The sequence below is a fragment of the Cervus elaphus genome, chromosome 29 (genome assembly GCF_910594005.1).
Source record: "Cervus elaphus chromosome 29, mCerEla1.1, whole genome shotgun sequence".
Classification (NCBI taxonomy): Eukaryota; Metazoa; Chordata; class Mammalia; order Artiodactyla; family Cervidae; genus Cervus; species Cervus elaphus.
In genome coordinates, this window is record NC_057843.1 from 45793596 (window position 1) to 45820723 (window position 27128).

Genomic DNA, 27128 nt, shown 5'->3' on the forward strand with positions numbered 1-27128 from the left:
GTGGATGAAACTGGAGCCTATTATACAGAGTGAAGTAAGCCAGAAAGATAAACACAAATACAGTATACTAACACATATATATGAAATTTTGAAAGATGGTAACAATAACCCTGTATGTGAGGCAGAAAAAGAGACACACATGTATAGAACAGTCTTTTGGACTCTGTGGGAGAGGGCGAGGGCGGGATGATATGGAAGAATGGCATTGAAACATGTAAATTATCATATGTGAAACGAATCGCCAGTCCAGGTTTGATGCATGAGACAGGGTGCTCGGGGCTGGTGCACTGGGATGACCCAGAGGGATGGGATGCGGAGGGAGGGGGGAGGGGGGTTCAGGATGGGGAACACTTGTACAACCATGGTGGATTCATGTCAATGTATGGCAAAACCAATACAATATTGTAAAGTAAAAAAATAAATAAAACTAAAAAAAGAAAAAAGAAAAAACAGATAAGCTTAAACTCTGTTTCATCTTTATCAATCATTTCATTTCCTAAGGAGGGAGATAGGTCATTTTGACCCTGGAGAAGCAGTAATCAACTTCAATCCACAGGGCTGAACCATACATACATCAGTCTCCCTAAAACATCCCTCTTAAGGAAGACAATTTTTCCAAGGGGAAGAACCCTCATTAGCAAAGAGCGGTTCATGGGGTCGCAGAGTCGGACACAACTGAGCGACTGAACTGAACTGAAGAAGCCAGTATGGACTGTATCTGGTTATTATTATTTAACATTATATTACTTAGAAAATAAAAATGATTTTACTAAAAAAATCCATTTTTACAGAGCTTTATCTCTCGGATTTCTAAATCTTTCACTCACTACATCATAAATAAGACCTGCTTAGTAACTTAAGACCTGTCTAGGAGAATGCACTCCCCTGATCTTTGGCCAAGAAGACTCTGAAGCACTCAGTATCTTGACTCAGAACTTAAAACTTACTAGTGAAGAAGTTATACAGCTGGCCCTTAGGTACTAGGAAGTATAAGACTGAAGAATGAAGAACAGGAACAACTTATAACCACTGGAAGGACATTACACACACAGGTTTAAATAAGCAGAGTCAGGTCAGTTCCCAGGTTGAAATAAGGGCCAACTATGACTATATTTTGGAGAAGGAAATGGCAACCCACTCCAGTGTTCTTGCCTGGAGAATCCCAGGACGGGGGAGCCTGGTGGACTGCCGTCTATGGGGTCGCACAGAGTCGGACACGACTGAAGCGACTTAGCAGCAGCAGCATGAGTATATTTTGGAGAAAGAAATGGCAACCCACTCCAGTATCCTTGCCTGGAAAATCTCATGGAGAGAGGAGCCTGGTGGGCTGCAGTCCATGGGGTCGCAAAGAGTCAGGCACGACTGAGTGACCAACACTTAACACTTAATGACTATATTTAAGAAATAATAAGATACAGTCACTGCCCATAATCCTCACAAATATGAAATGATGCCAGATGACCTAAGACAGAATAAAACAGTGTTGTATTATGTGGTAGAGGCTAGAATACTCAATCATCAATAAACACTAGAGGATAGGGAAGAATTTTTAGAAGAATGAAAGTTGGAATTAAATTTTAAAAAGCTAGTGACAGTCAGATGGGGGAAGAGAAAAGATGATCATCCCAGACATACAATGTCGATGTTCAGTCACTAAGTCATGTCCAAATCTTTACAACCCCATGGACTGCAGCACACTGGGCTTCCCTGTCATTCACTATCTCCTGGAGATTGATCAAATTCATGTCCATTGATTTGGTGATGCTATCTAACTATCTCATCCTCTGCCACCCTCTTCTCCTTCTGCCTTCAATCTTTCCCAGCATCACAGGATCTCTTTCAATGAATCAGCTCTTCATATCAAATGGCCAAAGTATTGGAGCCTCAGCTTCAGCATCAGTCCTCCAATGAATACTCAGGGATGATTTCCTTTAGAATTGACTGGTTTCGTCTCCTTGCTCTCAAGAGCCTTCTCTAGCACCACAATTCCAAAGCATCAATTCTTCGGAGCTCAGCCTTCTTTATGGTCCAACTCTCACATCCATACATGACTACTGGAAAAACCATATCTTGGACTATATGGACTTTTGTCAACAAAGTGATGTCTCTGCTTCTTAATACACTGTCTAGATTTGTCATAGCTTTTCTCCCAAGGAGCAAGTCTTTTAATTTCCCGGCTGCAGTCACCATCCGCAGTGATTTTGGAGCCCAATAAAATAAAATCTGTTACTGCTTCTACTTTTTTCCCTTCTATTTGCCAGGAAGTGATGGGACCAGAAGCCATGATCTTAGTTTTTTAATATTTAGTTTTAAGCCAGATTTTTCACTCTTCTCTTTCACCTTCATCAAGAGGCTCTTTAGCTGCTCTTCTCTTTCTGCCATTAGAGTGGTATCATCTGCATGTCTGAGGTTGTTGATATTTCTCCCTGCAATCTTGATTGCAGCTTGTGATTCATCAGTCTGGTATTCTGCATGATATTGTGCTGTTTAGTCGCCAGGTCATGTCCAACTCTTTAAAACCCCATATATTGCAGCACACCAGGATTCCCTGTCCCTCACCATCTCCCAGAGTTTGCCCAAATTCATGTCCATTGAATCAATGATGTACACATGATATACTCTGCATATAAGTTAAATAAACAGAGTGACAATGTTCAGCCTTGTCGTACTCCTTTCCCAATTTTGAACCAGTCAGCTGTTCATGTAAAGTTCTAACTGTTGCTTCTTGACCTGCACACAAGTTTCTCAGGAGACAGGTAAGGTGGTCTGGTATTCCCATCTCTTTAAGAATTTTCCACATTTGTTGTGATGCACACAAAGACTTTTTATGTAGTTGATACAGCATAAGTAGATTTTTTTTTTTTTAAATTCCCTTGCTTTCTCTAAGATCCAGCAAGTGCTGGCAATTTGATCTCTGGTTCCTCTGCCTTTTCTAAAACCAGCCTGTACATCTGAAAGTTCTCAGTCACATATTACTGAAGCTTAGCTTGAAGGTTTTTGAGCATAACCTTACTAGCATGAGAAACTAGCACAACTGTATGGTAGTCTGAACATTTTTTGGCATTGCTCTTCTTTGGGATTGGAACGAAAACTGACCTTTTCCAGTCCTGCGGCCACAGATAAGTTTTCCAAATTTGGTGGTATATTGAATCCAGCATTTTAACAGCATCACCTTTTAGGATTTTATACAGCTCAGGTGGAATTCCATCACCTCCACTAACTTTGTTTGTAGTAATGCTTTCTAAGGCTCACTTGACTTCACACTCCAGGATGTCTGGCCCTAGGTGAGTGACCACCCACACCACCATGGTTATCTGGGTCATTGAGACCTTTTTTTGTTCAGTTCTTCTGTGTATTCTTGCCTCTTCTTAATCTCTTCTGCTTCTGTTAGGTCCTTACCGTTTCTGTTGTTTATCGTGCCCATCTTTGAATGAAATGTTCCCTTGATATCTCTAAGACATAGAATGAATATTATCAAAACCACAGAGGTAGAAGACAGCAGGTGGGTACATCCCTGGAGACCACAAGAAGGAGGAAGTTAAGAGTCCCCTAAGTATGGGTCAAGTCAAAACCTGGCCATTTCCATGCCTAGATAAGGCCTCGTGTGTCATTTAGTGTTTTCAGTGATTAAGCGGGACTTCAGGCAACTGCCAAGTTCAAAGTTTAAAAAAAATTTCAGGCTAAATTGAAAAACAGATGGCACTAAAGTATTCCTCTTACTATTAAATGTTAATATTTGTTATTAGCATACAAGTATTCAAGACAATGAATGATGTAGCCACTATTAACAGCAACCTACAGGTAAGGAAACTGAGGCTCAACAGAAACAAGCAAATTCAGTCCAACAAGCAAATTAAGATGCAAATGTGAATATGCCTACTTCAGAGCCCACACAATTTATTATGTTACAGGGTTTCCTCTAATATGAGAATGGCTTTAGTTTTCAGACAGGAGCATTATTAAATGTTCTTTCTAAGTTCCTCATCCTTCCTATTTGTCTTCTCTTCACTAAGAGAAGGTCCTGGATTTCCTAAGTGCTGGGTGATTCTACAGTTTTTGAGCACCTCCTCTCCACCTGAATTTGACCTCACAGTGCTGACAGACCCACAGGAGAGAGAAGAAAATAAACAATTACAGTATACTGTGACACAGGCCACAGTTGAGTAAATGAATGAATGGATGGATAAACAAATTCATGACGTTTAACACAATTAAGTATTTGAAGTTGTGGTTTTGGTTAAGAACACCACTTTAGTGTCTGACTTTATTTTAAATCCTACTTCTGTCACTTATGACCTACACAGCTTTGTATAGGGTGATTCAATTTCTAACAAGCTCCAGCTTATTCATCCATAAAATGAGGATCATAAGACCTAGGAACTACAGGGTCCCTATTCAAGTTAAGTGAGATCATGTACTTGGTGTGGCATCTGGCGAGTAAGCATTCAATAAACTGCCGTCATTCTTGTGTTATAAGTGATGGGGTCCTGCGGTCTAAAGTTTAGACTGACCTTTGTTTCCATGACACTAGGCAAAAGCACTAACATGTCTGAACACACACAAATGTCTACCTTTCTTACTGTTCATGACTGTCTATAATTGCCACATTAGTCACTGAATTCAAGGAAACCAATTCAGTTTCTGTAGACTTGGAACTCAAAATCCTTGTACAAGTTAACAAGAAGCTAAGTATGTATAACTCGTGAAGCCACTTTAAAGATTCAGTTATTAAACCGAGTCCTTGAAAGGAACTATTTGTTTCACCTAGAGGGAAACAAGTCATGGACTAGAAAAGTCAATGAGAATTTTAGTTAAACTTTGAAACAGTTACATCTTTAACTCTCCATAAAAATCTAACTGAGTGTTTAGCTGACTAAAAAAAAAAATCTAGAATCCACTTCATTTGTAGTGTTTACTGTGTGGCAGCTGCATGTAGAAAATCTGTCCATTTTTTATTTTATTCTAAGTTCACATTTCACAGATAAGGTGACTGAGGAGCCAATATGTTAAAAGTATAAACCACACTACTAGAAAATGGTAAAACCAAGATGTGGATTCATGTTTTTTCACTCTAAGTACCATGGTATTTAGAAATGAATTTAAACAGTCAGAGAGAAAAAAATTCATATCTATAAGACTATAAGGCAGAACCAATAGAAAATGCTTGCCTTATGCAGACCTAGTAAAAGCATTAGATGAACCCCCAAATTTGTGGTATTCTGATTTTATTTGAACATATTAAATAAAAATTCCTCAAAACAGCAATAGAAATTTTATCTGCTTCATGTCCTTTTAGTCTCTCAAATGGATTCTTCTTTCTCAATTAAATCTTTAGCTCAAATCTTTAGCTCTTTAAAGACCAGAGCAATGTTTTTTACTTCCTTTTTCTCCTTTACTCAGAAACGACTGCATACATTTTACTTAACTCACTAAAAGTTGATATTACATATTGTCTCAAATTAGAGAATAAACATTAAAATAGTGTCTGATAATCCTTTTGAGGTCTATAGTACTGACATTGGGAAAAGGGAACTTTATTACTTAGCTTACTTTATATAAACCCCAAACAATACTGTATGTTATAGATGGATATTGGATACATGATTATCAACAATGATGAAGTAGAACTCATTATATTAAAGACACTTAGTCAATATTTTATATTACTACTCATTTTTTTAAATAGGCTTTTTAAAAATATTAGAGCATAAAAACAATTATTTTGCCAACACTTCACATCACTATTTACAACACTATTAATCCAAACTAATATAAATGTATACATATGTGTATGTGATATTTTTAAATCAAGCTAATATTTATTCATTTGAAGGACTGATGTTGAAGTTGAAACTCCAATACTTTGGCCACCTGATGCGAAGAGCTGACTCATTTGAAAAGACCCTGATGCTGGGAAAGACTGAGGGTGTGAGGAGAAGGGGACGACAGAGGACGAGATGGTTGGATGGCATCACCGACTCAATGGACATGAGTTTGGGTAAACTCCGGGGGTTGTTGATGGACAGGGAGGCCTGGTGTGCTGCGGTTCATGGGGTCGCAGAGTCGGACATGACTGAGCGACTGAACTGAACTGAATATTTATTCTTGACCTTTTTAAATATGTCTCCTTTCTGCTGGTGCTAAATATCTTATGTTTGTCCCTGCAGATCCATTTTCCACCCTTCTCTTCCCTGTCCTCTGCCCCTGGTACCTGACTTTGAGAGACTATTATGCTTTTTCGTCTTCTGACCTCTGTCCGGATCAGCTGGTGGGAAACAGCACCAAGAGATTGACAAGGGTGCCAAGAATGATCAGGGTGTTTCCTTTCTCAGCTCCTGCTCTGCTAGGCAGCTCCAAGTTAGTTACTTGTGTCCCTCTACAAAAAGGCAGCAGCTCCTCTCTCCAGGTTCTGGGACTACCTCTTTTTTGTCCCATATAGCCTACCTGCTTCCAGCTAGTACCACCCTGGTGGATACTACGCCTTTTTTGCTTTTCCTCAACCCTGCGTACAGTTTTGTAAACTTTGCATTTCCTCACTAACACAAACAAATCAATCTTACCAAGCAGGTCTCAAAAACTGATTACACAAGCATCTGCCCATGAAATGAAAACAAAATGTGTTCACCAAGTGTTTTAAACCTTAAGCATAAAGCCAGTGTTTATTTCTATGATTGAATCGATCCTTCACTAACACTTTGTATATGAGGTCTTAATTATGTACACAACACACTAACGCCACATTCTGTTGACTACAAAACACAGCAATAAGGAAAATTTGCCCAGACCTGTTATAAACTGAAGCCTAAGAAGAACCTGAGTAGCAATTAGTCTTGAGCATTCTTTTATTCTATGACTGGTGTGATAAATCCTGTCTTTTTGATACAACAGTTGTAAAGCTTTAATACATCATGCTTTCTGGCAGTTGATTTATGTTCAGAAACATCAGAAAGTTTAAATAACTAGTTATTTTCACATTTAGAGGCACTGCTCCCTGAAATAAATGTTGAAATTTTAAAGTAAATACATTTGAAAATTCTGTATTCTTTGGGTTCTCTATTTCAGATATGCTGCCAAAGGACTTATTTGTAAGTCAATAATCCCTTCTGTAACACAAACATACAGAGAAAGTGAGAATGTCACTTTCTCAAATATTAGAACAAATGGAATTTGTTTTTATTTACCATATTTTTTAAGGAAAGCATAATAGGAAAAAAAATACTGATTTATCAAGGATTTCCTTCTAAAATAACCCAATAGGTTTTGAAAACAAAATCTCATGAGCATGTATTTCCCCATTCACAGTGCTGTCGTCATGGAGACCAATCTCTGGCACATTTGATGGTGTAACCTACCATCTTTCTAGCCCGAAAATTCCGCTGTTGCCATGGAAACTGCCAGTCACTAACCTTTCTATTCCTTGATGCTCCCACAGATACCACTGAATTTTCAGCTATGATTTTCTTAGCCTTTAGCAGTCTTAGGACTTTCTGGCAAAGCCAGAAAGAAAACAGAACAAAACAAAATCTCTTTGTATATTGTACCTAAGTGTAACAATTTATTTCAGGCATCAAATGCTGTGCAATGAATACAGTATCAGGGAGAATTCATTTTAATACAAGAGCAGGTGAGCCTTAAAACTGTTCAGGAATCCTCAAGATTCTTTTTTTTAAGATTACTTATAATGTCATTTAAGAATCACAGTCACAAAAGGCAATAATTTCTCAGTTAATGAAAATCTTTCAAATAATGAAGAGGAAAAGTTAACAGATTTTGAAGTCTACTTCCTTTGGCAAAATGTAATCAAGAAATTATAAAATTTTGAATCTCCTGAGATAATTCAATGGGGACACAGTTAACTTTCGTTCCATTTTAGGAATGAAACTAAACTCTTCCCTTGATAAAGGGAAAGACAAGCAAAAGATCTAAAAGGGTTGAGCAAGCACACAGAGCGCTGTAAATTTGAGTTACGGAGTTTGTTTTAAGTCTCAGAGAATGGTTCCAGAATATGAGGAAATAGAGTATTATTTCTACATTTGTCTGTTCAGTATTCTCAAAATATCAATCTAGAAAATCTATTTTTCTGAAAAATAATTATTTCCTTAATGACTTCTTGGGCTTCCCTGGTGGCTCAGATGGTAAAGCATCTATCTGCAATATGGGAGACCTGGGTTCGATCCCTGGGTCAGGAAGATCCCCTGGAGAAGGAAATGGCAACCCACTCCAGTACTCTTCCCTGAAAAATTCCATGGACTGAGGAGCCTGGTAGGCTACAGTCCATGGGGCTGCAAAGAGTCGGACACGACTGAGCAACTTCACTTCTAATGACTACTTAGAAAAAAAAATTTTAATGTATATGAAACACAGTATCCAATATGATCTATATATACAGGTATAAAGGTAGAAACTGGATTTATAGAGTGTATTAACATACCTGGTATTTTTTTTACTTAAACTAGAGGCTTACATTTAAAAATCAGAAGCTAACACAAAGAATCAGATTTCCAGCTTCTCTTAAAATACTGGACTATTTGAAAACTTGGAATCTGCACTTCTGCATGGCTACTATCTAACTTGCTACAATCCCTGTCATTCCCAATGACATTATGATCAAACTTTGATGCTCAAATTAAAAGACTAGCCCTTATCTACAATGAAAACATGCTAGTCACCATGCTGACATCCACAGATTATCTGTTATCTTTAAGTAATCTTAGAATATATAGGTACAAACATCAGCGAGAAATCATGGTTGGCTGAATGTAGAAGTTACAAGTTAAAGACTGGAACTAAGAATGATTGAGATTTCTGGGTTGGGAGGTAAAAGTAGGTAAGCAGTGGACTACTACCTAAAATAGTAAATATAGGAGAAGGATACATTCAGAGGGCTAGGGGTAGCAGAATTAATGAGAATAAATCTAGAATCACTGACTCTATAATACCTGTACAATATCAAGGTTCAGATATATCTGGTAGTCAACTGAATATTGTGAGTGTGTGTATATATAACTAACCTTTATTAACTTTCATGCCATTATTAATGGTAATCCCAAGAAAATTAAGTATATAATATCGCTCATCATGATACCAGATTACTCATTATATACTTGCCCTGTAGCATAAGCTATAGATAAGGATTCAACTTATAGGAATAACTGTAATATTTAAAAACCAGAGAACTCATAAAATTTCTGAAGAAAATTACAATATTCTATAAATTCAGTTTGATTCTTAGTTGACCATGTAACTTAACTGATGGATGTAAATACAATGTAAAAACATTCACTTTTCTAGTAAAAGTACTTTATTCTCCATTGGCACTGAAAACACACAGCTGAATAACAATTCGAATATTGGAAAATGTAGTGAATACTTATAGCCTGCTTTCCCAGAGATACCATTTATTCAACTGATGGTTCCTACACTCATTAAGGTTATCTTATGTATCAGAATGACTCATGTTAGAGGAAGTCATCAAGAGAACATGACTACTGGTTGACCTACAAGCTGGACTCTGGCATTCAAGGCTCCTCACCCCATCACTTGTCCTTGGAATGTATATTCCTACTATTCCTGCTCTAGCAGCCATTCCAAGAACATAGCCTTGAAAGGGTAAGGCGTTCTTGAGACTATCTGGGTTGAATGCATGACTAAACCCAGTTAAAAAGCTTTCTAAACAGCTTCAGGAACACTGAATTTTAGACCACAGGACACCAAAGAGCTGCCAATTGCCAAGCATGATACTAAACATGATTCTGAATTCTAAACCTTCATGGTTACAAGAAACTAGATATTAGAACCTAATCTTTAATTTGGTATCAACAAATTATTTATGGGGGATATCTCTCAAGAAAGGATTTACTATTGGCAGATGCAGAGATAAATATAAAGTGACAGGATCCTAAAAACTATCTTAATTTTTACAAAGAACCATGGTATTTTACATCCATAAATTGAATCTATGAAGAGGTATCTTAAACTAGAAGGAAATAGGATAGACTTTGGATCTTTATGGAAGTAATGCTAATTCCACAACTTCTCAAATTAAATATTTGACAACCATACATACCACTTTTAGTATAGCTGGAAAAATATGAAAAAAAAAGACTTTGAAACATTAATCTTTATTATTTTCATTAAATGTTACTTGTTTCTTATTAAAATATGTATAATGTTACGAAATGTGAGAAGTAAATAATTTAGATAAGGCATAGCAATGCCTGACATGTAGTAGTCAAGACTACCTACCAGTAGCTACTTTTACTATAAAAGTTTTCCAAAAACCAAAGTACCATCTCCAGAGATAACCATTACTAGCACTGAAATGCATATTCTGCAAGACATGCACATGTAGGCACATGCAGATGCAAACACATGTAAGTATCCTCTCATTGGATAAAAATAAGATCATACTTCAGACACTATGTTGTCAAATGTTTTTCTACTCAATCATACATTGAATATATTTCCACATATATATATACACATATACACATGTATATATACATATATGTATGTGTATATATATATATTTTTTCATCTACATTCTCAAATAACTTTTCCATTGTCAAATAATATACTTTGAACAGCTCCAGTTATAAGAAGTTGAAGGATTCTTTTCCTGTCTTCAAAGAATTCACAGTAATCAAAGGCTCATTAGTCAGAGTTCTATGCCACTGTCGAGATTTTGGCAGTACCCATTTCACATAACCAGACAAGAAAAAGAAGACCCACCAGTTATATGAAGAACCAGGAGGGGAAAAAACCTCACCTTGAGGCTTGTTTTTTCATATTTATTTTTCACAAGCTCACACAGAAACACACATAGCTACATGAAATTTAGGAGAATAAAAAATCAAAGAGCATTATCTCTTTTCAAGAAAAGTATAAAATCTGACTATTTGGTTACATGTGCCTGAGAGAATCAAATCAAGTCGGGTTATAAGAAAGACTTAAAGATTGAAAAGTGGTTAAGAAAAGCTTGGTACAAGTCCCTCAGAAAATTTCTGAGATACAGCCTTACAGTGCATATATGTCACTTGCTATATTATCTTGGCCTCATAAAGTGGGACGCATGCAGGAAAGCCATTGACAGTATGAAAAACCCCTTTAGGCAAATGTAAGTCGTTTGCTACTGAAGCAGAAATTAATCCATGCTCCTGCCTCATCTACCTATTTCAGCCTAGAGAACAGTTGACACAGTGTATTAGGATCTACTGGTACATTTTACTAGCCTCTTAATTTTGTAATGGTCCTACATATTCCAACCAAGGGAGACTTTAGCTTCAGAGTAAAGTCATTTAAAACTCAAGAACTAAAAAAGAATTTTTGTCTTCAGTTTCCCTAATGTAGCTTCAGCATCCCAGGAGAGAGTACTCTTAGCTTGAGAAAATGCACATTTGCAGTCCAGAGCCCAGGGATCAACAGAATCTACTGTTTTTCGGAGAAATCAAAATGAGAATTCTGAGGACTTGAATTGATGTGAATAGGTTTGGCCACTTGAAAAATCTGATCCTACTATAAGAACTATAGCAAAGCAACAGCTTCTTAAGAGAAAAAATGAAGAACAAAATGTTATGTGCTAAAAATAAGATAATCTCAACCTCATATAAAATTCAAACAACCCACCTAGAAACCTTAATATTTTAGACAAGACAGCACTGACTATATTCGTTTGTGTGTGTCTGTGTGCGTATCTCCATACACATACATATACACACATAAACAGACATATATACACACATACAAACATTCATCTACATTCTCCATATGAGACAGGTGAAATCTATGTCCACATAGATCTCACCAGCACATAGAACAGGAGGCACAACTATTAGGGGTCCATTTATTTAAAGGAAGAAAGGATGTAAGGGGGAAAGGGTAGAGGGAGAACAAAAAGTGCACTGTGTTAAGATTATTAAGTTTTCCCTGTTTATGTGCATAACAAACAAATAATTTTCCTCATCTCAACCAACAACTGAACTTGGCTACTGTCATCTGAGCGGCATTTACACTTCTAGGATATGTCCAAATTTTAGCTTCAGTCACTTGTGTATCTCTCAATTCTGATCATTCTAAAAGCAGAACCCAATCATTGGTTCAGCTAAACTCTCCTTTCTACCAGCACCATAAACATGAATCAGTTTTCTTTTAGACAGTTTACAGCTGGAAAATTATCATGAACTGACTCTTCCTCCATCTTGATTGTACACAACAACACTCTAGATGGAGACATTCACTAACTAGATGTCAGTCTTTGATTCTGCAAGCATTCATTGAACCCTGTCCTACTATGGACCAGGTACCATGCTTGGCCTTGCACTGATGGTGGCATATTAACTGATGTGGTCACTGCATTGGGGATTTAAATCTAATGAAGGAGGTAATAAACACTGAAGTACACGGTTGCGTTTTACTGCAGCTGTGGTTACCTGCTACAAGGCAGAAAGCAGCACAGAGTCCTGGGAGACTGGTCCTCATGAGGAGACAGAGGGAAGAGGATAGTTCCAGCAAAGATAAAAAGATAACATGGAGTTGGCTAAAGCAGAGGTAACAGCAATATAACGAAGAGGTAAAAGGTGTTGAACACAAGGCCAGAATGACTTATTAGGCCAACTCAAATGAGCAACATTTGTTGTTTAGCCACTCAGTCATGCCTGATTCTTTGTGACCCCATGAACTGCAGCACACCAGGCATCCCTGTCCTTCACCATCTCCTGAAGCTTGCTCCAACTCATGTCCACTTAGTCAGTGATGCCATCCAACTATCTAGTCTTCTGTCATACCCTTCTTATCCTGCCTTCAATCTTTCCCAGCATCAGGGTCTTTTCTAATGAACTGGTCCTACACATCAGATTCCCTGTAGACTTGATCACTACAAATTACCCTCATTTGTTACCAACATTCTCCCTAAGACCATCCCTGCCCGGAGATCAAAAGGGAGGAAACCAACATAAGCAGCTATTACATACTAGGCACCATCCTTGGCCTCTTAAACTATATTATCTTATTTGATCATCCCAACAAACCTATGAGGGAGATACTACTATGATTTCTGTTTTATACCATAGAAAACTGAGGTTAAAAAAATGAAGTAACATTCAGAACAGAAATCAAGTTCAGATAACTGATTCTACAACAATACAAAAGCAATTACATCTATCTACCTCTATTTCTTGGAGAGAAAAAAAATGTATATATATATGTATATAGGTAAAACATATAAAGTGATTCTAAGACAATACCTTTTCCCCAAACTGTTCCTATTATAAATATGTTAATAACAGTTATTATTCATATACTTAAATTGAACTGGTTTTTAAAATTCTAACTCATGAATGTAATGATCAAGTTTTATTAAATGTTATTGGAATTTTTCCACAAGAAGGATGCTAAATAAATGAACTTCTACTCAAACAATGAAAAAATTCATTTTAGGAAGTTATATAAGTTTGCAAATTTAAGAATCTAATTTTATTTTTATTATGTTGCACTGTTTGAAATTGCTAATATTCAACCATTTGGACCAACACAAATTACAATTTCATATGGTTCAACCTAATATTCATTGCACTCATGCTGAATGTAAGGCATTCTTATAGCATGAAAAACTTGTAAAATATTTCTAGCTCCTACATAACCAGTGCTGAAGACACTGGGTATAATAGCCAAATATTTATGCAAACTTAATCACTAAATCCATAGATATTTTAAAGCAGTACATAATTTCCAGCTGAAGGGGAAAAAACGGTAAGTTCAGAGAAGGAAGACAATTTAAAAACAGAAGTCATTTCCATGGGCTAGAGTGATCTGGAAAATCATTAGAGAAAAATTCAGTAGGATTTGAACAAGTTCATAAAGATTATCAAAAACTCAAATGCTGATGAGGATCTAGATGGGAACTGAAAAGAAAAGCCATTTTTAAAAGCTATGACAAGAGAAATTAGGGGAAATGTAGTGAATGAGAGCATGTTTGCCTCACATTTAGGCATTCAAATTTAAGTTAAAAACAAACTTTATACGCGCTAAACACCTTCAGAAGTGAATCAGGACCTGTAACTGAGAGTCTGAATTTTGGTTATGGAAAAAATCTGAAAGAGCCTACTTACAGAAATGCAAATGCAAAGACATGAAGGAGGGGGAATCAAGGCATTTGGCAAATAAAGCATTGGCCAATTTTGTTAGAACAAAGTATGTATATAAGGAGATGGAAGGAGTGAAGTTGAGAAAGAAGGCTAAGCCAAGATCTGTAAGGTCCTCAATGCAAGAATAAGTTTAAACAGCACAACCTGAATTCCCCAAACGTGCCCAGGCTCAGTGTGAGTCTATTATTTTCCATGTTTTTAAAGCCTACTGCCCCATTTCACTCTCATCTATATCCCATTCATTCTTTTAGCTCTGGCTTTAACAAGCCTTTCCAACTCTCAGTCAGAGGGAAACATCAGCCCATTAAAATTCACTATAACTTTCTATCTCTCAAGATTTGGATCACCTTCTATCTAGCATTATAGTTAACTATGCACATCTTCACTTTCCTATGGGGCAATTTCTTGAGTGACTACATCTAAATTACATTTGTACCCTCTACAGCATGGAGAATGGCATTTAAGACATGTTACTTGAATAATTACTCACTTGAAAGCATTTTACCCTCTAGGAAATGGAAAAGCCATTAAGTGCTTAGAAGTACATGTGTAATGTGGTCAAAGTAACATTCTAGAACATTATTTGGTAGGAATATAGAACAACATAAAAAGGACAACCTAGAACATAAATTATTGGCCTGGATTAGGCCAGTCAGTAGTCAGAACTAAAAAGGAGGAAGCAATTTGTTTTCCAGGAAGAATTAGGATGCCATAGTTCTAAATGGCCAGTGAAATGAAGATGTCATAGATGACCAGGCAGTTGAATCTGGGGGTGATTGAAATAATGTAGCAATAAGAAAAGGGGAACTCTATTCAAGCCAAAGGAGTGAGATAAATGAATTGACTTTTAAATGTGTTAAAGTTTCTATGGCAATTAAAAAAAAAGTCAAAGGGAAGCACAGAGTTAAGTTTGAGAGAGAGAGAACATCACTTTGTGGATATTTCTATAAATACTGAAAAGCATAATATGGAGTGAAATGCTCCATATGTTGAGAAATCAATATCCATTTTCATTCTCACATTCCAGAATTTGACCTAAGTGGAAAAGAATAAAACAGATGACAGAGTGATGGGGCAAGATATGAAAAGGGAGATGCTGGTAAGTGCTACTTAAGTGTGCTTGCGGAGGAGAGTTGCAGTTGAGCTTAACTTAAGGACACAACGTCAAACAGAAGGATTAAAAATACCTGAAGGGAAAGTGGGAAGTCACCAACAAAAACCTAGATATTTCCTAATTCTGCAGCAAACTAGTATTGCCCAGAGAAAAAGATTTATCTCTAGACTCATTGGAAATGTAGGCTTCAGTTCTTTCCAAGTTAATAACCTAGAAATTCTACATACTCCTTCCAACACTACACAGCCAGTTCCATCAATAAACAGGTTCTGGTACAATAGCTGGGAATAAACAAACTCTAGATGGCCTCAGGGTTCAGAGCAGTTGGCAAGAGCACACCACACAGCACACGCATGTTACTAAGCCCCACTGAGACCACAAGTGACAGCCATCTCAACAGTGTCATTCATTCTCCTCTGACACTTCCCGTATTTGAGAGGAAGCTTATGCTGAAAAATAGGAGTTCATAATCCAAGACCTGTATTTCTTTAAAGGATCCACAGAGAGTCTTCAGGTGGTCTAGAAATTCTGAGTATATACATAAGCTTTTTTCTGAGGAGAGATCCACTGACTTCCAAAGGCCCTCTTTTCAAAGAGATGTAGGATGTAAGAAATAAAGAATCCTTGCTAAGAGAGAAAAAAAAATGACACCTACTTGCCAGAATTCATTTAACATGAGAGTTTTCATAGAACTGATAAAAGAAAAATGTACTACAATTGACTCATATTAAATATTCTATTATTGATGCATGACAAATATAAAGAGTTTAATATATATGTATTGGGTTGACTAAAAGGTTCGTTTGAGTTTTTCTATGATCCAACAGAAAAACCTGAACGAAACTTTTGGGCAACCCAATAAAATATTTTCATCATGATTTTAAGCAGAAAAAAAAGCAGGAAACTACATTGTGTATATCACATGTGTGAACCATAGAAAACATTTTGGAAAAATTTCCATAATTATTGAGGCTATAATATTTATTTTTCCACAATGTTTGGTGTCCTATAAATTTTCTTAAATAAGCATGTATTCTTTTAGGATTTTTTTGGATTTAATTTGTATTATTTATACATAATTTATAAAGATACATAGAGAGTACAGGATTCCAAAATAAATAGGAAGATATTTTCCCTGTGCGGGTATATCAGTCAGCCAAAACTGACCAGTTCCAAATTTTTCTGGAGACTCAATTTCAGAAAATTACATATTTTTGGTGCCTGGGTTGTCCTCACACATCCTAGTCTTTTTAATTATGCATGATATATCAAACTCATAGACTACTCTCTCTAACCTACCAAAAGGTTTCTCCTGGATAACTGAGAAATTCATTTAGAAATAACTTCAAGAGAAAAATCCAACTTGTCTTTAAAAACACTCAACTCTACATCTTCTAAAATATGTTACAGTGTGAATAAACACAACTCTACTTTCTGTCTTCGCAGACTTTTCATGGGAAAGCCAAAGTCAAGACATCCATAAGAGGATGGCATGTTCCACAGTGGTTCCCAGTCAAGGCAGCACAGCGCCACACAAGTGTTTTGGACCAGCGTAGGGCATTTTGATCACCACTATAACTGGGACACTGCTGCCATTTAGCACCCAAGGACCAGGGATGCCAAATATCCTGCAGTGACCAGAGGAGTCCCTCATAAAGAAGAGTTGTACTGCCAAAATGCGAATAGCACTTCTGAGAAACACTGGAGCCTTTGTCTGTATTCTTCCCATTCTCTATTCTCTTGTGGGGCTCAAGACCAAACTGTCTTCTCTAGGAAATTTCCCCCTAACACCTTCATCACATACCTTCTCTGGATCTTCATCTCTTGTATTCAATTTGGTACTTAACTATATGGTTTTACGTAAGGATTAACAACTTCATATATAAATGTTCTGCCTTCCTCAACTGAACAGTGAGCTCCTGAGTGTGTGGTCATGTGAGAAACTTCTGAGTACTATAATCGAGGAAATGCTAAGGACTATGTCAACAAATCAGAATAGGTTATACAGAAAAAGGACAACTATTACAAAAACTTTGGATTTTCTAGGGAAGTTATTTTTAAAGAAACAAGCACATATTGAGATGAATTATTAACCTTAATGTAACTGACAACACCTGTACTATACTCAGGCAATATTGGTACCAAAGTAGATCAAATGTTACTGTTTTCCTTTCTGATTATTTTCTAACTGCTAGCAAATTAATGAAAGCTTACTTCAACATTTGATTAGACATCTTGACTAATGTCTTAAATCCCTACATTAGTTCATTCTTTATGATCAAAAGAATTTATTAGGTTCATGTGCTGCGCAAGCTTCATTCCAATCAAAATTGGCCTAAAGTTTGTCTTCTATTAGGGGGTCAAGGAGAGAACCTTAAAGCAGAAAATAGGAACAAAGAAGAAATTACATGCCTTGGAAAAGACATAGCTGGAGGAAAAAGCAATGCCCTCTTAAATCTGTAAAGAAGATTTGGTGGGAGAAATGGAATTTGAGAATTAATATAACTGTTTAGGAGCTGACAGTCTGAAAGCATGGAATAATTTTCTCTGGGAAAATTATTTGGGATGAACAAATGAATTTCCCAAATGAATCTGGGAAATGAACAAAGGTAAGAGTGAGGGCCAAAAAATAAAAAGTCAGGAGAAGAAAATGTTCCAGAAAACTACTTAGAAAAGCTAAAACGGAAAAAATATATATATAAATTGGAAAGTTAATAAAAGTAAGAGGATTATTTTGAAGAAGAGCTTGGTAATTTCACCTTAATTCCATGACCAATGAGAAACAACTCTTAGAGCCATAAAATGGACTCAAGCAGGCTGGCAACAAAAATAACTTTGAAAATGGTCTTCTTCTGTGGCTCATTATATTTAGAATTTATCACGGATTATTTAGCAGATATACTTTTTCTACATTTAATTTTATAAATTCTTTTTAGGAACTCTTTTTTGAGAAGATACTCTTGATGTACACATGTTTATACATCAGTAATGATTATCAAAGCACTTAACAAACAACTTTTAATTGTTTGTTGAGTCCAGAGAGTGACATGTGCATGCTAAGTCACTTCAATCACGTCTGACTCTTTGTGACCCCATGGACTGTAGCCTACCAGGCTTCCCTGTCCATGGAATTCCTCAGGCAAGAATACTGGAGTGAGTTGCCATGCCCTCCTCCGGGGAATCTCCCAACCCAGCGATCAAAGCCACATCTCTTATGTCTCCTACATTGGCAGGCATGTCCAAAGACAAAGGAGAAGCCACAGTGAGACAACAGGATGGTCACAATCACTGTAAAATCCAATCCCATACCTGCCAGGTGGGCAACCCACAAACTGGAGAATAATAGTACCAAAGAAGTTTTCTCACTGTTGTGAGGGTTCTGAGCCCCACATCAGGCTTCCCAGCCTGGGGATTCGGCAAAAGGACTAGGGACCCCCAGGGAATCTGACTTTGAAGGCCGGGGGATCTGGTTATGGGACTGGGGGAAAGAGAGACTCCACTCTTGGATGACACAAAATCTGTACCCATCAGGACCCAGGAGAAAGGAGCAATGACCCCAGGACACTGAACTAGACCTACTTGCTGGAGTTAGAGGGTCTCTTGTGGAGGTGTGGGTTGGCAGTGGGTCACCACTGGGGTGGGGGCCCTGGCAGCAGCAATCCTGGGAGATGTCTGCTGGTGTGAGCCCTCTTGGAGACTGCCATTAACCCCACCACAAAGCCTGTAGACTCCAAGGCTGGGTTGCCTCAGGTCAAACAACTAACAGGGAGGGAGCACAGCTCCACCCATGAGCAGACAATAGGATTAAAGTTTTATTGAGCATTGCTCTGCCCACAGAGCAAGACTCAGTTTTTCCCAAGGCCAGTCCCTCCCATCAAGAAGCTTACACAAGCCTCTTACTTAGCCTCCTCCACCAGAGATCATACAGAAGAAGTAAGAAGAACTACACCAGAAAGCTAATCAAAATGAAGGTTAATCAAAATGAAAGGGCAGAGGGGTAACATCCCAGATGAAGGGACAAAATAAATCCCCAGGAAACTGGGGATAGGCAACCTTCCAGAAAAAGAATTCAGAATAGTAACAGTGAAGATGACCCAGGATCTTGGAAAAAGAAGAAATGCTTACCAAAGACCTAGAAGAACTAAAGAACAAATGAACAGATATGATCAATACACTAGAAGGAGGAATCTGAAGCAGAATAATTGATGCAAAAGAATGGATAAGTGACCTGGAAGACATAATGATGGAAATCACTGCTGCAAAAGAGAATATAGAAAAAAGAATGAAAAAGAAAAAATGAAGACATCCTAAGAGACCTCTAGGACAACATTAAACACATCAACATTCACATCATAGGGGTCCCAGAAGGAGAAGAGGAGAGAAATGACCTGAGAAAATATTTGAAGAGATAATAGCTGAAAACTTCCCTAACAGAAAAGGAAACAGTCAACCAAGTCCAGGAAGTATAGAGTCCCAGGCAGGATAAACTTAAGGAGGAACACACATAGTAATCAAACTGACAAAAATTAAAGACAAAGGTAAAATATTAAAAGTGGCAAAGAAAAAAGGGAACTCCCATAAGGTTATCAGCTGATTTATAAACAGAAATTCTACAAGCCAGAAGGAAATGGCATGATATATTTAAAGTGATGAAACAGAATAATACTCTACCCAGGAAGACTCTCATTTAGATTTGAGGAGAAATCAAAAGCTTTTCCAGACAAGCAAAACTTATGAGAATTCAGCACCGCCAAACCAGCTTTACAACAAATGCTAAAGGTACTTCTCTAAGCAGTAAACACAAGAGATGGAAAAGACCTACAAAAAGTAAACCCAAAACAATTAAGACAATGGTAATAGAGTCATACAGATCAATAATTACCTTAAATATAAATGGATTAAATGCACCAACCAGAAGACTGACTCAGTAAATGAAAACCATGTGCATATATGCACACTTCCACTTACCACATCACTCTACTTAACCCCTCAAAATGTATGTAATTATTTTATATTGTTAGGTTAACCATGTTTCCATTATGGTTTGCAACTGCAATTATCTTCTGTTTTTTGTCTGGTTATTAATTGTGAAAACATAAATATCTTTTACTATTGTGATAATACAACTAGTATTTGTTTTAATATCATTGTACCATGATTGGTCAACAGGAAACAATAGAATTTTATATCACTAAAACTACCATTTAACAGAAAAACCTGTAATCACTTTTTAAATTCCAGATGCACATTAGAATTATTCTGGAATTTTATAAAAAAATACAAATGCCTAGATATTTTTTTTTCCCCAAAGCTCCAGATGTGATTCTAATGAGCAGCCATGTTTAAAAACAACTGGGGGGAAAAAAAACTGGACTATATATGATCTTTTATCTAGTTTGTTTCATCTTTTCTATTTCATATTCAGTACTCCCATTTCATTTGGTTTATGTTTTCCAATTTCTTCATCTCCTTTTTGTTGTTCTTCCTCAAGCCTTTATCAAGTATAGTAGAAAAGATTTTGTATACATATATATAAATACTATGTATAATACATACAAATTTTTGCCTAGCTAAAAAATTTATGGCATTTTGGTACCATTCATTTGACTAAGTATGAACAGAATGTTAGATTTCTAATTTATTGCACTGGGATGACCCAGAGGGATGGGATGGGGAGGGAAGTGGGAGGGGGGGTTCAGGATGGGGAACATTTGTAAATCCATGGCTGATTCATGTCAATGTATGGCAAAAACTACTACAATATTGTAAAGTAATTAGCCTCCAACTAATAAAAATAAATGAAAAAATAAATAAATAAACTTTAATATAGCTCCATTTATTCTGGCATTTAACATTACTGCTAAAAGTCTAGAAAGTTCATTATCTTAGTGATTAAACAAAATCTAAATGAGGTTTGAAATTTCTAATTCAATTATGAGAATATAAGGAAATACTATGCTGTAAAAACGAAATTAACATGTGATACAGTATTATTTACTAAAGTATAGATTTTGTTCAAATTTCACAAAAATTATGCTAGTGTTCATTATTTGTTTTCATACCTTATTCAAGACTCCACATTGTATTTAGCTGCATTGAACAGCTTCAGCTGCATGCAACAAATTCTGATAAATTCTCTTTTTATTTTTATTTTGTTACAAATATTTCCTAATTTTCCTTATGGCTTCTGATACAACCATCATTTAAAAATGGACATTTAATTTCCAAACACATGGAATTTTTAAAGTGTCTTTCATATTAATTTCTCATTTAAATGCTTTCTTCTCTGCAATCACACTTTCTGTTTTATCAGTCTTTTAACTTTATTGAGGCTTTCAAAGGCTAAGTCAAAGATCTCTCTTGGTAAATGTCACATTGCATTTGAAAATATGTGGGTTATTTTAAATTATATTTTTAATACCTTTAGATCATGAAATTTTTACACTTTGTTTTATGTCCCTGGATATGTTCCAGTGTCTCCTGGTTTACAGTCTATGGGAACTTGAATACAATTTGTATCCTGCTGTTGTGTGAAAATTATATAAACCTTAACTATGTTGAATTGTCTCATAGTGCTTATCAAATGTACTACATCCTTCCACGTATCTATTCAGTCTATTAATTTTTGACAGTTCGATATTGAAACTTCAACTAAATATCTTAATTTATCCACTTAAAAAATAACCATAATACATAGTGGGACTATCTGTAACTTTGCTCTATATTTTTGAAGTCTCCTGTAAAGGTGTTATCATACTTTCCTAATTAAAAAAAGAAAAAAAAAAAAGCCCAGTTCTAGTCCCAGCTGCATCTCTTAGCACATTACCCTGAGCAAGAAGTTTAGCGTCTTGAGTCTCTCTTCATGCAAAAACTAAGTTCACGCATGCCACTGTTTCTCCAAGAAGATTGTTACAGTGAGTAAATAAGGTGTTATGTGTACAAATCTTTGACTTACGATGGGATTACATACCAACAAACTCATCATAAATTGAAAATAAAGTAAAAAATGCATTTAATACACCTTACACATTGAACTTCACAGCTTAGCCTCTTAAAAGTGCTCAGAACACTTAAATTCAGCTACAGTGTGACAAAAACCATCCAACAAAGACTATTTTACAATAAACTGCTGAACATCAAATATAATCTAGCAAATATTATGCTGAAAGTGAAAAACTGAATGGTTCTAAATGTATCAGTTGTTGACTTCATGATCACATTGGCTAACTGGAAGCTGCATCATACCACACACATACTGCTAGTCTGAAAAAAGATCAAAAGTCAGTATCTGAATTTTGTTTCTACCAAATGTATATTGATTTCTCACTACTGTAAAGTAAAAAAATTTTAAGTCAAACCACCATAAGCCAGGGACTGTCTGTACTTTGAATCTATAAATCACGTATAAATGTAAAGTGAGAAATACGAGGAACACCCTCATAAAGGAAAGCCCACGTGGCATGAACAGGCAATTGATAATAATAATACAACCCATGAATGTTAGGAAATTGCTCAATTTCATAAGTGAGAAATGCAGATCTTAACGTTCTCCTTTCAATCTCAAAATTGATAACATTTATCAAGGGCATTATTAACACTATCCACAATTTGCCTTTTAATAGAAGGATTTTGGCCATATGCTTTGCCCCATTTCTAAAACCATATTTATTTTTCAAGAAAAACCAAATATATACAGAAACATCTGTGTTCAAGAAGCCTCAGAGCAGCAATTTTATTAGGAAAAATATGGCAACAACCTAAATGCACAAAAATAGAGGATGTTAATATAACAGTATAATTGAAACAAAGAATGAATCCATTAACCATCATGACTTAGAAGACTATTTAATATGGTAATTAGCAGAGAGAATTGTCCTTATTAATATCCAGCATACACCTGACAATTATCAAAACACTGGGAGCATCAATTCAGTTCAGTTCAGTCGCTCAGTCGTGTCTGACTCTTTGCGACCCCATGAACTGCAGCACGCCAGGCCTCCCTGTCCAACACCAACTCCTGGAGCCCAACCAAACTCATGTCCATTGAGTCAGTGAGGCCATCCAACCATCTCATCCTCTGTCGTCCCCTTCTCCTCCTGCCCTCAATCTTTCCCAGCATCAGTATCTTTTCAAATGAGTCAGCTCTTCGCATCAAGGGGCCAAAGTATTGGAGTTTCCAGCTTCAATATCAGACCCTCCAATGAACACCCAGGACTGATCTTTAGGATGGACTGGCTGGATCTCCTCGCAGTCCAAGGGACTCTCAAGAGTCTTCTCCAACACCACAGTTCAAAAGCATCAATTCTTCGGCGCTCAGTTTTCTTTATGGTCCAACTCTCACATCCATACACGACTACTGGAAAAACCATAGCCTTGTCTAGACGGACCTCTGTCGGCAAAGTAAGTCTCTGCTTTTTAATATGCTGTCTAGGTTGGTCATAACTTCCCTTCCAAGGAGTATGCGTCTTTTAATTTCTTGGCTGCAATCACCATCTGCAGTGATTTTGGAGCCCAGAAAAATAAAGTCTGACACTGTTTCCACTGTTTGCCCATCTATTTGCCATGAGGTGATGGGACCAGATGCCATGATCTTGGTTTTCGGAATGTTGAGCTTTAAGCCAACTTTTTCACCCTCCTCTTTCACTTTCATCAAGAGGCTCTTTAGTTCCTCTTCACTTTCCGCCGTAAGGGTGGTGTCATCTGCATATCTGAGGTTATTGATATTTCTCCCAGCAATCTTGATTCCAGCTTGTGCTTCATCTAGCCCAGACTTTCTCATGATGTACTCTGTATACATGTTAAATAAGCAGGATGACTATATACAACCTTGATGTACTCCTTTTCCTATTTGGAACCAGTCTGTTGTTCCATGTCCAATTCTAACAGTTGCTTCCTGACCTGCATACAGGTTTCTCAAGAGGCAGGTCAGGTGGTCCGGTATTCCATTCTCTTTCAGAATTTTCCACAGTTGATTGTGATCCACACAGTCAAAGGCTTTGGCATAGTCAATAAAGCAGAAATAGATGTTTTTCTGGAACTCTCTCGCTATTTCTATGATCCAGTGGATGTTAGCAATTTGATCTCTGGTTTCTCTGCCTTTTCTAAAACCAGTTTGAACATCTGGAAGTTCACGGTTCACATATTGCTGAAGCCTGGCTTGCAGAATTTTGAGCATCACTTTACTAGCGTGTGAGACAAATGCAATTGTGCGGTAGTTCGAGCATTCTTTGGCATTGCCTTTCTTTGGGATTGGAATGAAAACTGATCTTTTCCAGTCCTGTGGCCGCTGCTGAGTTTTCCAAATTTGCTGACATATTGAGTCATATGAGCCACTGGGAGCATAGTGGAAAATAAACAAACTCCCTGCTCCACGGAGCTTAGAGTCTAAGTGAAAATATCTAGATAAACTGTAGATTTCATATTGTCACAGTGATTATAGTTATTTATTAAATATATGTTCAAATAAAGACTACAAAGAAATCTAAAATGAGAACAATGTTATCTTTAGATAATTAGAAAACAGATATTAATTTTACCCCTACACTTTATCTTCCCAAGGTCCTAATGACATGGAAAATGACAAACTTTATAAAAATACATTCAAAAAAAGGGTTTCTAATTTTCACTTTTAAAAAAATGAACACATGTTCATTAAGAATCAATTAGGGACTTCCCTGACAGTCCAGTAGTTGAGACTTCACTTTTCAATGCAGAGGAATGTGGGTATGATCCCTGGTCAGGGAACTAAGATCCCACATGCTTTGGGGCCAAAAAACCAACACATAAAACAGAAACAGTACTGTAACAAATTCAATAAAGGTTTTAAAATGGTCTTCATCAAAAAAATCTTTAAAAGAAAGAATCAATGATATAGCAAATAACCTCTGCTTTCAAGGAACTTACAGTTTCATTTAATTGAAACAAATGGACATAGATTAGGATAAAGATGAGAGAAGTTCAGGTCAGGGCAGGCTGGGGTAGTCAGGGGATGCAGGGAACTGGAGGGGCTCAAAGGTCACCCAGGATTTATACAGGCATACTGTTAGAGAAAAGACCATCAGATGAGGGACATGGCTTTGGCAGGCTTAAAAGACCCTGATGCTGGGAAAAACGGAAGGCAGGAGAAGGGAACGACAGAGGACAAGGTGGTTGGGTGGCATCACCGACTCAATGGACATGAGTTTGAGCAAGCTCCGGGAGATGGTGAAGGACAGGGAAGCCTGGCGTGCTGCAGTCCATGAGGTTGCAAAGAATAGGACACGACTGAGCCACTGAACAACAAAAGGCACAGTAAATAAATTCATCTGTTGGAAATAGTGGGTTTTATTAAAACAACTTTATAGAGATATCTTCTATACGTAAATATCATACATATTTAAGGCATATAATTTGATGCTTTGATATATGTATACAGTGTGGAAAGTTTAGAATCAAGCTAAATAATTTATTGAAAGTGAAAGTCGCTCAGTTGTGTCCAACTCTTTGTGACCTGTGACTATACAGGTCAGAATACTGGAGTGGGTAGCCTTTTCCTTCTCCAGGGTATCTTCCCAACCCAGGGATCAAACCCAAGTCTCCCACATTGCAGGCAGATTCTCTACCAGCTAAGCCATGAGGGAAGCCCCAAATAATGTAAAACGTCTATATAGTCACAACTGTGTGTGTTTGTGTGTGTTGAGTATATGTGTGTTGACAAGAATTTAAAATTTATCCTGTTAGCAAATTTCAAGTATATAACACAGTATTGTTAACTATTTTTCACATGTTGTACATTAGATCTCCAGAACTCATTCCTCTTGTGTAACTTTATACCTTATTTTCTCTTTTCCCCACCAGCCCTAGCAATTACCATTCTACTCTCTACTTCTTCGAGTTTGACAAGAGATAGCTGCACTCTCATATTCAATGCAGCATTATTCACAATAACCAAGATATGAAAATAGTGTTTTAAGTTAGGTAAAAGAGAAAAAACTGAGGAATGGATGGATAGAATGGAGCTAGATTTTGGAAGTCTTAAAAGCAGAGTTGGGACTTCCCTGGTGGCACATTGGATAAAGAATCCACCTGCCAATGCAGGGGACACAGGTTCAATCCCTGGGCCTGGAAGATTCCACATGCCACAGAGCAACTAAGCCCATGCACCACAATTACTGAAGCCTGCATGCTCTAAGGTCCGCAAGCCATAACTAATGAGCCCCTGTGCCACAAGTACTGAAGCTCGTGTGTCATAGAGCCGCCAAGCCACAACTACTAAGCCCACTGAAGCCCGTGCCCAGAGAGCACGTGCTCTACAACAAGCCACTGCAGTGAGAAGACTGTGCTCCGTAACTAGAAAGTAGACCCTACTCTCTGCGACTAAGGAAAGCCGGCACACAGTAAAAAATAAGAGAATAAAAAATAAAGTCTGTATGTTAAAAAATACTGCTTAAAAAAGCAGAAGTGAAGAGTTTGCTCTTGATGATGTACACAGTAAGGATTTACTGAATATTCTGGAACAAATAACGACATCCTGAAAGCAGAGTTAATACACAGGGTGCTTAGAGAGTAACCAGAGCATAGGAAATGAGCTATAAGGCTAAAGCACTAAAGAGCTGAACTTGAGTTATGACAACTATAATGAGGAGGAAGGCAAAGTCCCTGCTTGCCATTTCAAAACAGTTTTTGAAAAGAATGACACAGCCTAAGACTCCTTGCGTAAAGTCAAAATAAAGCTTAGACTCAAATCTGACCACAGACAGCTAACTGAGTAACTGAAGAATTAGTTCCAGTGAATGATTTATCCAGCTTAACAGTCAATGGAAGAAGCAAAAAGTAAAAGTTAATGTTGTCCCCTCAGATCACTCTCATGGATTACTAGAGGAAAGAGTTCTAAA

General features: G+C 37.0%; 1 protein-coding gene across 2 annotated transcripts in view; it reads right to left on the reverse strand.

Annotated features, from left to right (window-relative positions):
- The window catches only part of TRPM3 (transient receptor potential cation channel subfamily M member 3), an 899779-nt gene that overhangs the window by 835848 nt on the left and 36803 nt on the right, over nucleotides 1-27128 (reverse strand). The window lies entirely within an intron of this gene.